We start from the raw sequence: 6,000 nt of genomic DNA, 5'->3' as shown, positions 1-6,000 counted from the left end.
GGTAGAACGGTGTAGGGAGGAAAGACCCCTGGATATAGTCCATAATCAACAGGGAAGCATCCTTAAGAGGGGGGAAGAAATATGCACAAGTAGAGGCTGGTGAGCATTACCATGGCTCTGATACTCAGCTTTTTAAACAAAGTTGATTTCATCTGCATGAAAACTCTCCGTCTAGGTTTTATTTGTGAGGACACAGAGGCGGGCAGAGTGTCACTGCTATACCCAAGGCCATGTAGGAAGTGAGAGTCCAGATCTCAGTGCTGATCTGAGGCTGGGTTACAATGCAGTGTCGGCTCCCGCAGAGCCCAATGGGGTCTGCTCCTCCCCCTGTTGGGATGTGCTCTGTAAGAGCAAGGTCAGGGTTAACCAGGGAGCACCTGTAAGCCTTCTCAGCTCTGCGCAGGAAAAGAGCTTGAGCTGAGGAAGAGTTTATGCTGAGCCGTAGGACCACCCACAGGGGTTGCTCTAGTAGGGGGGCAAGGGAAGGAAAGAGGAAGGTAGGAAGTTGTTAGGATGCAGCACCAGTTTTGACATTGTTGTTGGCAGAAATGTGCATCTGTGCTGCAAAGGAAATTGTTGAGCCTGGGGAGCATGGAGACTACCGCTAGCCTTGTTTACTTGTGTTATTTTCTGTTGCTAGGGTTGATTTCTTCTCATATCTTGTTTCTCTTTATTTTTTTTAATCACGTGTTGATATTACTGTTTGCATTAACTAGTTATCTGTGTGTCTCCATCTGAGTCCAACTAAAAATCATAAATGACTTCAGTAACAAATCTGGGAATTGAATCAATGGAAAGAGATCTAATTTTCTTCTCTTAATGAGGACTTAAATCAATTTTGAAAAACCTTAATTTATTTGGGTACTACATTCACTAAAGGCAGCCCACCAATCCAGCTGCTCGACCTAATGTGTGAGAGTCACCTGCGTTGTAGACACTGGGAACTTTGCCCTTAAAATAGGGGACCATGATTAGAAATCAAATCTTGACAATTCTAGAATATCGGATAGTTAACATCTCTGGGATAGCTTGAGCATGATCAAAGTGATTTCTATTTCGTAGAGCTCATTTTCCTCGTAAAAGTTGTCAGAGTGTGAGTCTGGAGGGAGGCGGTGGCTCCGTGTATAAAGCGGTAAATCTAAGCAATGATCAGGGTAATTCAGCCCTAAAACTCTTCTTAAAATAAATTGATCAATGATATTTAGAAGCGAGAATGGGAATGGGGACATGTTTTTCCTCTCATGTTTTCTTTGAATCATGCTTTCAGTTTTCTCAGTTCAAGTGAAAGGACACTGTGCTTGTGTGTGTGTGTGTGTGTGTGTGTGTGTGTGTGTGTGTGTGTGTGTTAGAGAGATGAGAGAGCATTCCAAGCTTTTCGAAGTTTCCCTCCTAGCTCTCTCTACTCACGTGCTGTTCCAGCACGGTGATCACGGGCGCACTGTAGTGAATGACTTAGGGACGGAAATGCTGACAACAGACTCAGCATTTGAATCTTGGCTTCACCACTTTCTTCTGGCCTTGGCACATTTTTTTAACCCTTCTGTCTCCATTTCCTCATCTGCAAACAAAGATAATAACAGTCATTATATCTTAAGGTTGTGCTGAAATAAATTTCTAGGCCCAAGGTGGAGCCACTCCTGCCCAAGTTTCCCCATCAGCAAACCCAAACTTCGAGCACTTTTGTGTCCCTGTAAATGGTTCTGCTTGACCAAAAATAGTCTATTCAGTCAGCCACCCCCAAACTCTGGGCCAAGCCAACTCTGGGCCTTCTCACCCCAAACAGGGTTGACAATGTGGCCCCAGACAATCAGATATTTTTTATTTATCTCTTTCTAGTTCTTTATTTTTCATCTTAGAAAAGTTTTTTGCTTTCCACCCCATTTTGCAGGCCTCAGAAAGGAGACTGTCCACTTCGTGAAGTGTTAAATTGTTTGTTTCTTTCACCTAAATTGTCCTCTTTAATCATTTTTCTAGATAGTTGTTCATGCAGACTCCATGAGGTAATGCACTTGGGGCATCTGGCACATAGTAAACACTCGGTAAATATTTGTCAGGGTTATTTTTACCACTAACATCTTCTCCATTCTCTGTGACGATATGCTTTCTTAAGGACAAGAATGATTTTACACATGGGATCCTCATGATACCTTGTGGATAGTAGGTGTTTAATAACTGTCTATGGAAGGGAACAGAATCCACATGTTAGAGATACTCCGTGTGTTGCGACTGGCCCTCAGGCTTCTTGAAAAGACGCCTGTCAGGAGGCAGTTTGAGAGTTTGAATGCTCCACTACCCTAAAAATAAATTCACAGTGTATTTCTCAATATCCTAGACAACTAATTGTCACCTTATTTTTTAAACATGCACTAGTTAGGTTGGATCCTACTGTTCTGCGGTCTTCCCTGAGAGCCTGATTTTTATGGGGCTGGTAGGGGCCCTGGGAGCATGAAGAGATTCACAGTTGTGGAAATCAAACCACTGAAGTTCTGAACAGCGTGGCTGGGAAAATGGTCATTTCTGTTTCCGCTGGGTCGCATTCTTGCGCTTGCTTTTCCATGAGGTGGTCAAACAGAGGCAGAGAGAAAACTGATTAGGTGAGTCATCTCTATTATTATTAATAGCTTTGGAAGTCCTTTGGGCATTTGCTAAGGAGAACTGCTTCCCTCCCCTCAGAAACTGAACCCAGCGTGCATCAGCCTCTCCAACACCCCTCTTTGCAAGGGGCCCCAGCCCAAGAAAGAGAGCGGTTCTGCCTTGGTGCTTCGGCCAGGGCTCCCTGCCACCATCCTGCTCCTCCAGTTAGCCCTCCTCTTGTCTCCCTGCTGAACCTGAAGGAGGTGCTCACCCCTCCTGCATTGTTCTTTGGGCCCTCTGCTCCCTCTGCTCCCCAAGCTTCTCCTGGGTGTCCTTTTGTTCTGGGTTGGGAGGGGAGCGTGTTCCCATTCTTTCTGTTTCTTCGCAAATGAAAGAGCTCACTGTAAAACATTTTTGTAAGCTCTGAATAAATTCAGTCTGAATTAAAAAAAAATCAATCACTCCCTGTCCACGTGGGACAATCTGTGGTACTGACTGCAGAGATCATTTAGTCCCGCAGATCAGACTACTGAACAGCATTTCACTGCAGAGAGATGGCAAGAACGGACTCTTATTAAGAAGCACCGTGAGGCTAAAACGTGATTAAAGTGAGTCGGAAGAAATTACCAAGCAGGGGTCAAGAAAGGAGAGAGGGGGGCTTGATCATAGAAATACAGGCCCAGCTGAATTATTTCTATGGGCATTTGTTTATCATAATTGAGCATAAACATTTGAGTAATAATCACACCTCCAAATTATGTGAAAATGATGCTCTTTCCAATGGCACACAACAGTTTACATGCCCATGATCCACTTAGCCAAGGAACATGTAATGACGTAAAAGCGAAGATCGCCAGGTAATGTTTCCATAAAAAATGAGTCAGTTTTTCCTTTACTTTATATTTACTTGTCAGTTTCAAAGGAATCAAATTTCATTATATCACATAAATAAAGTATCCTAAAGGCATGAGCTCCTGCTGTTTCAGGAAGCTACCTTATATTTAGAAATGTTCTGTGGTTTTCCAATAAATATATTTCCTTTCGAAAAGCCATTCTCACCACCTAACCTGAGTAGATAGAGTAGAGGCTGTTTCTTTTTTTCTTTTTTCTTTTTTTTATTTTAATGTTTTTTTTATTATATTATGTTAGTCACCATACAGTACATCCCCGGTTTCTGACGTAAAGTTCCATGATTCATTAGTTGCGTATAACACCCAGTGCACCATGCAATACGTGCCCTCCTTACTACCCATCACCAGTCTATCCCATTCCCCCAATCCCCTCGCCTCTGAGGCCCTCAGTTTGTTTTTCATAGTCCATAGTCTCTCATGCTTCATTCCCCCTTCTGTTTACCCCCCTTTCTTTATCCCTTTCTTCCCCTACCGATCTTCCTAGTTATGTTCCATAGATGAGAGAAATCATATAATTGTCTTTCTCTGCTTGACTTATTTCACTTAGCATTATCTCCTCCAGTGCCGTCCATGTTGCAGCAAATTTTGAGAATTCGTTCTTTCTGATAGCTGAATAATATTCCATTGTATATATGGACCACAACTTCTTAATCCAGTCATCTGTTGAAGGGCATCTCGGTTCCTTCCACGCTTTGGCTATTGTGGACAATGCTGCTATGAACATTGGGGTGCATATGGCCCTTCTCTTCACTACGTCTGTATCTTTGGGGTAAATACCCAGTAGTGCAATGGCTGGGTCATAGGGTAGCTCAATTTCTAACTTTTTAAGGGACCTCCATGCTGTTTTCCAGAGTGGCTGTACCAACTTGCATTCCCACCAACAATGTAGGAGGGATCCCCTTTTTCCACATCCTCTCCAACAATTGTTGTTTCTTGCCTTGTCTATTTTTGCCATTCTAACTGGCGTAAGGTGGTATCTTAGCGTGGTTTTGATTTGAATTTCCCTGATGGCTAAAGAGTAGAGGCTGTTTCTAATGAAACCCAGGGATTCCTGATGTCATCTTGGATGTGGCAATCCCTCAATTAAGAGAGGAGGATCAGAAAATGCAAAGCCTTATGGTTATACAGAGCAACTCGAAAGAAATGTGTCAAAAGCTCATTATGCACGGTCAAAGTTTGCAGCAAAATACGATCCTATAGAAAGTGAAAAGGTCCACTCTTCTCTGCATGCAACTTGTCTTTGGAAGCGGGCGGTGACAAACCTCGCAGATCAACAGCCTCCCCTTTGAGCAAATGTGGAAAACCACTTGTTAGTTCCTCCCCTCTGAGCACCCCTCCCTGTGGCTCCACTTTGTTTTCAAACTATTTTCTTTTTGGTAAAAGTCAGGCTCAGCAAGCTCTCAAATACACGAAACCTCCTGAGGTCTCTTCCAACACCGGATGGCCCCAGTATGAGAATTAGTGCATCATGTGCCGTCAGGCAAAGGAACGTTATTTTATTAGCAGTTTGCACCAGAATTTCTCTCCGAAAGGGGGTTGTATTTACTTTGAAAAATACCCTGATGAGAGCGGGGAGAGGAGAAGCGAGCCCCGGAGGGGCTAGGGTGTGGGCGGAATGTTTCTGAGACAAAGGGAGCAATTGGGCAGGGACTTCCCAGCAGAGGGAAAGGAGAGACCGGGAGGGCTGCAGCCAATGGGAGGGCCGAAAGCGGCTTCCATCTGTCCTGACGCTTCCTCTCCTCCCTCCCACGCAAATCTTAGCTGAAAGTAAGGAACTGGTTTCATATTTGGTGGAAGTGTGTTTTGTTTTTTTTTTTTCTTAAACTTGCGTCAGGGCTGGGCTTGTGTCCAGATCAATGGAGTAGGACAGAGTTACCTTGTGTGGACCCACGCAGAGAAAAACCTCTGAGAATAAGTATTTAGCAATTAAAAAAAAAAAAATGTAGGGAGGCCTCTAGACACAGATCTAGAGGGGTTTACTGAAATCTTTGAGGGGTTCAGAGGGGTAAGAGAGCTTTTTATGGCGTGTCGGTCAAACCAGCTACTTTATGGTAAATCTCATTGGTGGGAACTACGGTGTGTCTTAAGCTAGGTCATGGACAGGTACTTAGAAACATGATTCTATAAACACCCAGCATTATAGTTGATTCTGCAGTCTTTGAACTGGCTAGACTTCAAAAATGATGTTAATTTAAGAGTCTGGCTGATGGAAAATAATGATTCCTGCATCGAAAAACAAAGGACTTTAAGATCCTAGTCTTAACATTCGTAAACATCCAACACCACCAGTGTTTCCAACATCAACTCAGAATCCTTGAGAATGAGGGATGAATTCAGAACCAGCTAAACTGGACACCTAAGATTCCCAAGGGAGTCTTCATTAGCCAAGGTTGCTAAGGTGCAGGTGAGGATGGGTCAATATATTGACCCTTTGCACATGAACATCACATCCGTGCTAGGATAGAATCTAGACTACCACTGCGTAAACCAAGAAACAAAAATACATTTGCCAATG

The sequence above is a fragment of the Ursus maritimus genome, unplaced genomic scaffold (assembly GCF_017311325.1).
Source record: "Ursus maritimus isolate PB19 unplaced genomic scaffold, ASM1731132v1 scaffold_21, whole genome shotgun sequence".
In the NCBI taxonomy this organism is placed as follows: domain Eukaryota; kingdom Metazoa; phylum Chordata; class Mammalia; order Carnivora; family Ursidae; genus Ursus; species Ursus maritimus.
This window is presented reverse-complemented; position numbering follows the sequence as displayed.